This window comes from Diuraphis noxia, unplaced genomic scaffold (genome assembly GCF_037042655.1).
Source record: "Diuraphis noxia isolate RWA-SAM2 unplaced genomic scaffold, SU_Dnox_SAM2 contig0002, whole genome shotgun sequence".
Classification (NCBI taxonomy): domain Eukaryota; kingdom Metazoa; phylum Arthropoda; class Insecta; order Hemiptera; family Aphididae; genus Diuraphis; species Diuraphis noxia.
In genome coordinates, this window is record NW_028301712.1 from 45,940,635 (window position 1) to 45,952,811 (window position 12,177).

Below are 12,177 nucleotides of genomic sequence, written 5' to 3' on the forward strand. Positions count from 1 at the left end.
TAGCAGTTTATATACACGTTTAAATATTTTGATGATGGGTAAACTCTTGGGTCTACTAAATTGCTTTCAATATTTAATTTATTCATTTCAAAGAAAGTCTATATCGACCGAAATATTTGATTTTTAGTCATTCTACATTTCTAGTTTCTTAGTTAATATCGTAAAACTGTAAAAGTAAATGTAAATAAAATTATTAAAAATATAGAGTCAAAGTGATAGCTGAATAATAATATTATTATTATACAAGAGAAAACTAAAAACTAAAATAAAATTGTACGACTTCGTCGAGAATGGATACCTATAGCTATAATATTATAGAATAGATATATAAGTTCATGAAATTATACTGTCATGGTACTGCAGTGTTGTCATACGAATACGTATAAATAGTTGTATGGAGTCCACGGTAAAATCATAATAATAATATATTATATATATATGATATTTTATATTTATTCAGTGATAATAATATAGATTATAGCAAATGCCTAATCTTTCACTACCTATATTCTGTATCTTATTAATTCTTGATCAACTTGTTAATTATTTAAGTATGTATAGTGGTACCTATAGGTACTTGTATAATAATATTGTTATTCGCAATAGTATTCCGTACAAGACGTGTTTGAATATTGTTTACACCGATGTAACTCGACTGACACCGTTTAATTTTTTTACAAACTAAAAATGCTGCAGGATCTGGCTCAATGGAATATAGGTGTTGTCCTTTTAACAGTTCATTTTCCAGTACACTATTTAAAAATATAGTCAGACTTGGTAACTGGTTATTGCGTAAGTACAAATACAAAATATGGATATTAACATTTAAAACTTTTTTACTACAAGACAAAATAAAAAAATGCATTTTTATTGAAAATTATGTTTTTAGGGAATCTCAGAATCAAACTATTTGGAAACTTGATAAAATACTATTCAAACGGATTAGGTTGTTAAAAAAATTCTGTCCAAAAACATTATAATGTTTTAAAATCAGTAGAACATTAGGTAGCACAAAAAGCATAATACTAAATTGTGGAAATACCTACATTGCAATATTTTAACAAACGCAAGATACAGAGATATTCTATTGTTGTCAAATATTTATATTAGGGTATTATAGACGAAATGAAACTTTAAAAATATTATGACTCTTTTTGAATTATTGTATGTAGACATTTGAAATTTTCTTCTTTTTAAAATATTAATGTACCGCTTATAGTAAAATAATGTTTGTTAGTGAACAAAAATTCATACAAATGTTATGCAAGCTATAATTAAAATTAATTAAGTTAATTTGCTATTCGAATGTAACATGTTGGCATGTTGGTGTGGATCAAAAAAAGTATAACAAACATTAAAACGATTAACAAAATCGAATTATAGTTAATACATAAGATTCGATATTACAATATTAATAATTGTTAAGTAATAAGTATAAACTATAGTTTACAAGAACGTTAAACTAATAAAACTTATACCATAATAAAATTAATGTTTTTGTATATTTAGAAACTTTTATATTCAAAATAATTTCCGATTATCAAAAATACATTTATATTACGTAATATAATTTTTTAAATTTTAATTAATTTATATTGTTATAATGTTGATGATTAATCATTAAAGAAAAATGAAAAAAAACCATAAATGTTAACTCATTATATTATCACACTGCAATTACATTGATAGACGTATAATTCTAAAGTAATTTTATGTTACATGGGTACCCTATGGTTAATTTTATTATAATATATGAGATACCTAACCGTTTATAAAACCATAATACCTTTAAGTACTAAAGGCCCGCCCACTCACACACCTGCGGTTTTTACGTTACTATCTTTACAGCCGTTTCTGAATCCACCACGCCATACTATGCGATTTTACCGCGTCCACCATGGCACCGTGTAGTTTGATTTAATGGCGGCTGTGTAGATGGTAACGTAATAACCACGGCCATAACACCGATCGTACTCTACCGCGAAAATACCGCAGTGTGTCCTGTACCTTATAAACGATAATCTTAATCCAATCATGAAATAGTCATCTAATTAGTACTGTTATCAAATTTAATACAATAACTGTGATTGCCGAGGAGAGCACAATACATGATTAGATAGCTTATACATCGATTAAGACTTATGAAAAAAACAATTAAATCAAGAAATGTAATTTATTTAACTTATTAAATTAACATTTTGATGTAAGATTCTATTTATCAAAGTGAGCAACACAAATATTTAAAAGAATTTCACTATAATAAAAAAAAACTTACAATTTAATAACCCTGCAGAGGCTTGTTTAGAATCTAAAAAAAAAACTTCCACTTAAAATAATAATAAATAGGATTGCGTAACCATGACATCTTCCGAAAAGATAAATATATACACACATCGTTACGTCGTCCCAAAGGTTATTAATTTATTATAAATCGTTATTGGTTTTTTTTCTTCTAAAATTATGAGTTGGTACATCGTTTGGTTGTATTCAAAGATCACTGCACTGCAGTCGTCGGAAGATACAACACAGCGGTGGATATTATTATAATATTACGTTTATCAGAGAGTAATAAATGTGTTTCCAAACATATATATGTATATATATAATATATTTAATATAATATATATGTCGTAGCCACTTCGTCAAATCGATCTTTTCCTGAAAAGATGACCATCGTGAAATGGGAACACATTTTTGCACTTAGTGAAATTCAAAAATATTTTACGAAATGGTGACTTTTCATTGAAATGGTCACTCAAATTTAACATAGTGTAATTTTTTTCACAAAGTGGTCGTTCACTTTGTGTAATGAAATACAACACTTAACAACTTATCTTACTTTTCTACCATTATAGATTTAACTTAAATAATTATGTATAGTAATAAAGTTAATTTATATCATATTAATTTATTAACCGTAGTGTGAACATTTTTTATTAATTAGAGTAGGTAAATGAATTGTGACAATGACTGTTACATTTTAGGCGATACCTTTAAAACAAACACATCTTTTGGTTTTGCTATTTTTTTATGTTATTATAAAAAATGATTCCATAAAAAAGTATACATGCTATAAAACTGGATGGATATTTCCCCATTATTCGTACTCGTGGCCTAAATAAGCAGTAAACGCTATGTCTATTTATTTGTTTTCGTAATTTAAGAATTGTGTCAATTGAGCAGTTGTTCAGAGTAAGGCGTGATTCGAAAATGTTATTATTTTGATGAATTTTTCACACTTATTCGAATAAAAATGTATATGAATAATTTTAAAAACTAATAATTTTAATAATGTTCGTTTTATATAATGTTTTTTTCGTCTTTATTTTATTTTATTAAATTATTAAACATTAGTTGGTTATTATACATGTAAATATTAAAAATAATAGACAGAAATGTATTTTTAGTTACACGGTTTCAAAATTTGTTTAATAAAAATAAATTCAAAAATATTATTATAGAAATGACATAGAACTACCTAGTATTGTTCATTAAATAAAGACCCGTGTTTTTAACTTCTATTTTTAGATATTATATAATAATAAATTAGATATCATAAGATTAAAAACAGATAATTTATATTGCTATATGCGAGACTTTTGAAAAATGTAATCTAGATTATTATTCAAATAAATAAGTATTCGAATAAAAAGTTATTCGGATACATTTTTCACAATTTTTCGAATAAAAATTAAAAAATGTATTCGAAAAATTTTAATAACTAATAAAAAAATACTTACTCGAATAATATATTATTAATATTATTAATTAAATTAAATTTATTAATTAAATTAATTAATATTATTAATAACGTTATAAAGTTCTAAAATTATTCAAATACAAATCTATTCAAAATATTATATACGAGTAGATACAATATTTTCCAACTCTGTAGTTGTCCTGAACCATTTGTCTCTATTAAGAGGAATCAACTGTATTAAGTTTTCAACTGAATCAATTTTTTTTTTTTGTATTTAAAAAAATTATATTAGTAGAACCCTCTGATATACAAATTTTAAAATATTATTGCTTTTTTTAGGTTATTATATTAAAATATAAAAATTTAAAATGTTCTTCAATTTAGCTTTAATTTGAATTTTGTTGGTTAATTTTGACCGCAAATATAAATAATATATTTTATTAGTTTTTACTAGGGCCCTATAATATTATTTTTAGTTTGGTTTTGTATTTTAATTTTATATTTTGGAATTTTAAGAATATAAATGCATATTTCAGTACATTTTTTAGCTTTAAAAAAAATTTTACTAACTAACTATTTAAAAAAAACTATAAAGTTAATTTCATTATTTTTATTTTTAAATTTTCGGTAACTATAGCCTGCCATAAATTGACAGAAAATACAAAATGTTTATTACTGCGTTTGTTCGGGATTAAAATACTTAATGAAATAACGAAGTAACCATATCATTTTGTAGGTATACACTTCATGCCATATTAATGATGGAGATCACTCACTGACAGATGTTATATTATTATTTATCACTCTGAACATTATGGTTTAATTTTAAGGTTAGAGGAAACTTCATACTTAATTAATTTAGATAATTGTTAAATATATTGTTTGATCGGTTGGAATTACGAAGAGCAATTAAAAATATATCAGTCTTATATAAGTATATATTTATACGAATAATAGTATAATAAACAACTATTAAAAAGTAGGCAAGTGATCACTCTACTGCACAGTCGTAGGTGTCGAGTATACCTAATGTAATTGAGGAGTGAGTCGTTGTTATAACACTACTACTACAACAGTACAACAACAATACAATATTTAACTATATTATATTTCGTTCCTATATAATATATATATATTTACGGTAATAGAAAACTTGTATAAAATCGAAAATTAATTACTGTTTTAAAAATAATTTTTGGTTGTCTTGAAATATTTATTATAATATTAAGTTGGTACAATTAAGTATAATTCATACTAAACTGCATTAATAAAGATTAGGTACTAAAAAATAGTAAAATTCCTGAGGCTTTGTGCACCGTGTAGATTTCACGAAATACGTATATGATATTACAAAATATTTTCTTACCCTCGAGTGGCTCGAGTATTTTTAAGTTTGCAGGTGAACTTGACGCTCCTATAGATAATATGTTTTCATTGAGTCGCGTTTAGCCTGTGGCTCGATGTGCGTTTGATAACTTCTTATTTTTGAACTGAAAACTTGCTACAGTTATTAAATCTATCGATGCGTGTTCAAACAAATGTAATAATTACTATACCTAATAAGTAATAATATATATATCATATTATATTATGATAAATCCTTCACATCGACAACATAATATTATCGATAATATATATTCGATTGAATTCATCTAGTTTAATATAAATAAATCCACAACGATCGGAAAAAATAAAATTGTAAGAAATTTATATTATTGTATACATATAGAGTTATCTTGCCTGTAATATAATATAAGTAACAAATATTATTCGGGGACGCGTCCGTAAGGCTTTATGGCGTGCACGTGAATCGTACAACTGTCATGGTGACATGGGAATTTATTATATTACTATAAATAATATTTAAAATTAAAAAAATAAAATAAAATAAAAATGTTGAAGATTTGAAAATAAACAATCTCACAATATTTTACATTAATCCCGTCTTATTGCCACCGTACCACCCAGGGTGAACAAAATATTTTTTTATTACATTTTGTATATATTATAATATTGTAAGTGCCCGTTTAGTGCACACCTAAAAAATAATAATTTTTGACAAGGGATTATGTCGCAGGTAGCACCCCAGAGCATCCCGAGTGAACAATATAATAATATATATGAGTCAAACAGATATTGATCGTATAACAAAAACTGTGGAAATTCTATGTATTGTATAAGATTGGTAAGAAAATAAGTATTGCTATTCCCTTGTATGGAGATAGTTTTATAGTTATTTTTTTTTCTTTTGTAGACAGTTTAATTTATTGTCTTGTTCAAACGTTTATATTATTTTTTGCCTTTTAAGAATAAAATACGTTTGAATATAATGTATATTTTACAACAGCTTGTATGTATCAGAGACGTACGTAGGTACCTTATTATAGGGTTCTATCCCGCTCTGAAATTTCATCCTTCTGCAATAAACTCTTATTTACCACCATAATCAATACACAGAGTAAATTAAATGTTAGTAATTTTTGATAGGTATAAAATAAATTGTTTGATTGCAATAACATCGATAACCATAATTTCAGTTTCATTTGGCTAATTAAAAACATTTATAAGCCGTTTATCATAATCGTTATATATTACGTATTACCGATTATAACTATACATGTAATACATATATTGTATGTAAGAAACTATATAGATAGCCAAGTTAAATTCTTTAAACGTAAATTAAAATTCTAAATTCGAGATTTATTGTATAATTTGTCTTAAGCAATTATATAAAAACTGTTCACCAAAACATCCCTCTTCCAATGCCAATATACCTACAATATATAGTAAAATAGCTATTAGACAACCTTTATGAGAAAAAAAAACATCCCACAAGTGTTTTGTGTTCGACAATACAATACAACAACGATAATATCGCGTAGGGTTGGTGTCGGCTGTTGCAGCTGCACCACAGGCAGTTGGACGAAATGAAAGACTTACAAAATAATATTATGTTAGGTCTTTACTATTTACTGTGTACATGGGTCCACTACACACATACATAACTGCCAAGAACAATATATATTATATATATACTAACACTTGGCGCCGAAACCGTCACAGGTTACGTCGATCCTTTTGTTAACCACTGTCGTGGTCAGTAAATATATGACCGACGACAGATGTTATTATAGCCAAGAAATGTGTTTGCCTTAGTAAATATGGTATATAATGTATAATATAGGTATATAATACTATATATTATATACTTAGAATATTTAAAAGCGCTGCACAAGCGTATGATGTTTATAAAAGAACATAATATACAATTGAAAGGGGAATTCGTGGTTTTGGTCAATTATTCGACTTATTCGAGATACTGTCTTTCGTTTAAAATCATTTTAAAATCATTTTTCAACCACAACATGACTTAATAATGAAAAATAAACCTCGTAATAAGTCGGTTAAATTATTAGTTGTGTTAAATTTAAATTAAATGATAAAATATGATTTTAAGTGAAGTCAGCCTATATAGTTTTTACAAAATTATTTAGCATTTTATGGGATTTTGTTAAAATTTGGATTTCAATGTCATTTACTCATTTAATGTCAAATGCTTAAAATAAAGTATATACAGAAATTATAAGAATACATAAGCACATTTTTTTTTTATTAGCATTTAAAGTTCAAATATTGACTTAATACGTAAAAATTACGGCAATGTTCACATTATCTTAAATAGAAATTCATAAAAGTTTTCTTTTTAATTCTAAGATTTGAGAATTTAATACAAGGCTCATAATATATTTTTACAATAGCAGTTGAAAAATAAAAGAAATATATAGCCACAATTTTTTTTACATGCATTCAAATTGTAATTTTGACAACATACGTAAAAATCACGAAAATTCGCAAATTATTTTAAGCTAGAAATTCATAAAAAATTTTTTTTTTAAATCTAAGATTTGAAAATGTTTAATAATCTATAATATATCCTAGACAGATAAACCGTCTCCGTTCAAAATCGTTTTTCGTATACAATGATACCTATCATTGCATTCAAATTTAATCTACCCTAGTCAGAAGTCTACCCCACCCCTAATGTACAGCAGAGCGATACCCACTTACCCGCTTTTTTTTTTTAAATGTTTTTTTTGTACCCCAAGGTCTTTATCGAAGTCTTTTCATTTTGGGAGGGGTAGAGTGCTTGCAGCTCTTGTACCCCCTTCTCTAAGGAGAGACTATTCACGTGTGTGGACATCACTCCCAGTGGAGTGAGTCTGGGTCCGGTGAGGGTCAGTATAGGCAACCAGGACGACGGCAGGGGAGAGACTACAGAAAACTCTGCAGAATATTTTTTTGTACTGGGCCGGGTTTGAACTGTTGACTGAGCGCGTCGTGACCAACTTGTGTGACTACTGCACCACACTGCCCCTTTAGAATAATTAGTAGGTAACTAAAAAAACATTTGATAGGTAACATAATTAAAATTATAAATATTACCTATTGTAACGATATGCTCACACATCGTTGTAACAAGCAGACTTAAATTTTTAATAAACTAAGGCCAGATCGATGTTCGCAAAAAATGAGTACTCTAAATATAAATCTTATTGTTATTGACAAAAGGAACGATCCGTATTGTACGGTCATGAGTATATTAATCGATTTGTATTTGTAACGACAATATGTAAGGCGTGAGGTTAACTTATGTGACACCAAATAAAAGGGACGGTCAAAAAAGGTCTTTGCCACCAAAATCTCATGTTCCTAACCTTGAAAAAGCAAAAACCATTGATAAGTCCGTCTGTATCTATTCGGCATAACCATGTCGTGTCAGTGTATGCACAACATTTAACTCGATAACAACTCGATTTTTGAGTACCAAATCCTACGAGCGATGTTTGGACTTCTTTAAATTTCTTATTTTTATTGCGTGATCAAACAAGTGGGTTTGAGTACTTACTTTATGTCACCTAATAAAGCATTGTCTATATTGGCAGCTATGGGCCAGGTAAGACGCATTTATGAAATAAATATTATATTTAATGAAGTTTGTAACATAAATATTACATGAAATAAATTGTATTGCACCTAAAGTATATTCTATAAAATTGTCAAATACATGACCTCGAGATTCCTTATAATATTATTAAAATATAAATATAAAAAATATATTAATGCAGTCTGTTCATATTGATTTTTTTGAGAAAAATTATTTTTTATTTTAAAGGCTCGTTAGATCTTTTGAGAATGTAGCACGCTGATAAACGGTTTCATCAACCGTATTATACATGAATTGTATTATGCATGTTATACATGTTTTGCATTAAAAAAAAAAATAAATTGAATTGTACATGCGCGTGACGCATAGGCGGCATCTAGGGGGGGGGCATGACAATTTTTCTGGGGTGGCAAAAGTATCATTTTGCACCCAAACACAGACAATCACAACAGTAAAAAATATTTTAATTATTTTATTGTTAACAATTATACTGATATAATGTAATTTTGATAATAAAAAATCACCATGGATCATTTTAATATTTTATATCTGATTACTCAATTAATTGTACGGACTAAAATCTTAGTCCGTGATTAAATGTTAAAATAATAATAATAATAATAATATGATAATAATTAAATAATGCAGGAAGCTAATTCGTCACTAAATAGCGATATGGTTCAAAATAGATCATATTGTATATGTCAAAATAAAAAGTTGTTTTTTAATAACATTTTTACATATTCATGTACATATTTAAAATACAGAGACCCAATTAATAGTTATTAATAAAGACATTTTTTTTCTAACAACATTTGTTGTAGCAATAGTTATATATTAGGGGGTACTGGGGGGGCAACTTCCCTATGGATTTGTGAATGTTATTACCATAAACGTTTGCACCCACATAAGTTTCTACCAAGTGCCGCCTATGGCGTGACGTGAGGGTAAAAATTTTTAAATTTTTCTGAAAATGTGTTCTTAGGTATTTCAAATAACCTCTTAAAAATTCCATTTCAATTCAAGGTCGTCATCCAGTTGAAATCTTAAGTGGTACCTTATATAGTGATTATACTACCTATATATCATTAATGAATCGTTTAGGAACCTCTTATACATTTTTTACTTGCCCATTGGTTGGCAACTAGTACTATGTTAGACCTTTTACATTTACAATACAATTAAGGATACTTTAATTACGTCGGAAAGTAGGTAACAATAAGTACCTATTCGTCCTTTCCTAATGGCACGTTTAAAATCAGTGACCAACACAAATAACGTTGGCATAATGGATGTATAAAATTTGAATTAAATGATTGATAATTGCATACGAAAAACAATAATTCTGGGAGGATATTATGGTCTTTCAATTATAATTTCATATTATTATTATGTACATATTTTGTATATGTATCGAAGTAATTAATTTTACTATTAGTATAATATTGTTAGTAATACAGTAGTCCGAATTAATTTATGTCGAAAACATCGCAATTGTTATATTGTTAATTATTTAAATATCATAATATAGTTGTAAAATATTAACTATATTTTATTATTAACTTTTGAATTTTGAGTTATTACATCTCTTTACCGTAGATTGTAGAATAATGTGAATAGGTTTGTCGAATAATTCATAAAAAATAGCTCAAAATCAAACTAATTATTTTGAAAGTCGTATTGTGCATTCTAAAATAAATACTAATATAATATACGTAAGAATTGTAAGTTCCCATTTTTTAATTACATCAAAATAACTAAAAGCTTATTCTTCATTTTAATATCATATTTCATCGTCAATGATAAAAAAAAATTATGCACAAGTATTCCTATATTTTATATATTTTTATGTTAGAATAAGAACTACTTATTACGAGGATTCAGCATTACATTTTTAGCCCTTGCTATAAAAATTAAAATTATACAAATATTTATAAATGTTTATGCTAAGGTACAATATTTTTAGTTGATGAATTTTGGCAAATGTTATCTTCAGGTGTTAATAAGATAAATAAAATGCCTGTGTATTCTTATTATTTTTACAATACCTAATTAAGAAAAACTTATGTGGTATTTTGTGTTAGGCTTTTAACTGATCTTAAATATTTTTATCAACACTTAAAAAAACAAAGCAAAACAAATTTAAAAATTATTAAGTTTTTAATTAAAAACTCTAAATTTATCTTAATAGGTATTTTGAAAATGTCATTGAGAATAGAAAATAATAAAGTATAATTTATTATAATAGTTTGTTGATCATAAATTTATTAAAATGTTACATTTAAATTTTGATCGATAGTATTGTCATTTGTCATGTTACAATATTATACTTTTGATTCTAAGAAAAATTTTCAAAGGGAATCATTATCAAATTTTCAATTTTCAGATGATGTAATTAAAATTTTTATGAATTTTATACTACAAAACTATTTGAAAACTTTTGTCAAATTGACGAATTTTGAATATTTTTTGAAATAAACAGTGAGTAGGTTAGGTGATATGATTATTATTATATGATTCTTTGATATTCTTTATTTTTTGCAAAACAAAATTCCTAGGAATCTTGTACTTATTACATTTTCATAGCTTTTTATTCACATGCAAAAATATTGTTTTATATCCATTATAAAACAACTTAAAAACTTCTTAAAATATCTGTAAATAACGAACAAAACACAAAATATTTTTGACATTGTCTATTTTATTTTGTTTTTCACTTGTATGTTTGTATGTCCCTGAATGTATAATATAATCAATCGCCTACACTTAAGTTTATTACGTAATTGGTAAATTCTTATTATTTGTATATGTAGACCACATACACCACGATGTCAACGAACGCACTGTCCGTTGAATATGCTGAGACAGCCGTAGGAAATTACACTGAAGGTGAACCGATTGAAAATGTACCGGCTTTAGGGGATCCTTCTGCAGGTGATCCCAATGAAGGTGAACCAGCTATGGAAGAACCAGCTTTAGAAGAGATTGAAGTTGAGGAGTTTGACTTTGAAGTGTCTGACCAAGACGAATCTGACGACGATGGATCAGATGTTGACGATTTTGATCTAGGTGAAAACCTCATGTTAAGGAATTTTACTTAGATTTGATTACATTTTATTTAAGTGTAACGTGACTTGGAATTTGCGGAACATATTTTCCTGGAATTATAAGATTTTTGAACATGGCCAGAATGTTACTATGATCGTTGTTGGAATTTTTGCAAGCCACGTGTTTCAAACACGAAATTAGGGAACCATCTAGATCCTTTGAATGTATCACTTGTGTTATTAATAGTAATTTAATCCTCGTATGTTGACTTGACACTTTAATGTTTACAACTTTTTATTTTAAAAAAACTTACATTTTTAACTAATATTTACGGATTTAATAAAAATATCAAGTTAATAACATAATCCGGTTCTGATAATTGTATTAAGTTATTTAAATGAATATAATATACATGATGTTTTAAAAGCGTCCACCATTACATGTGAAAAAAAATATGATACAATATAATATAGTATAATAT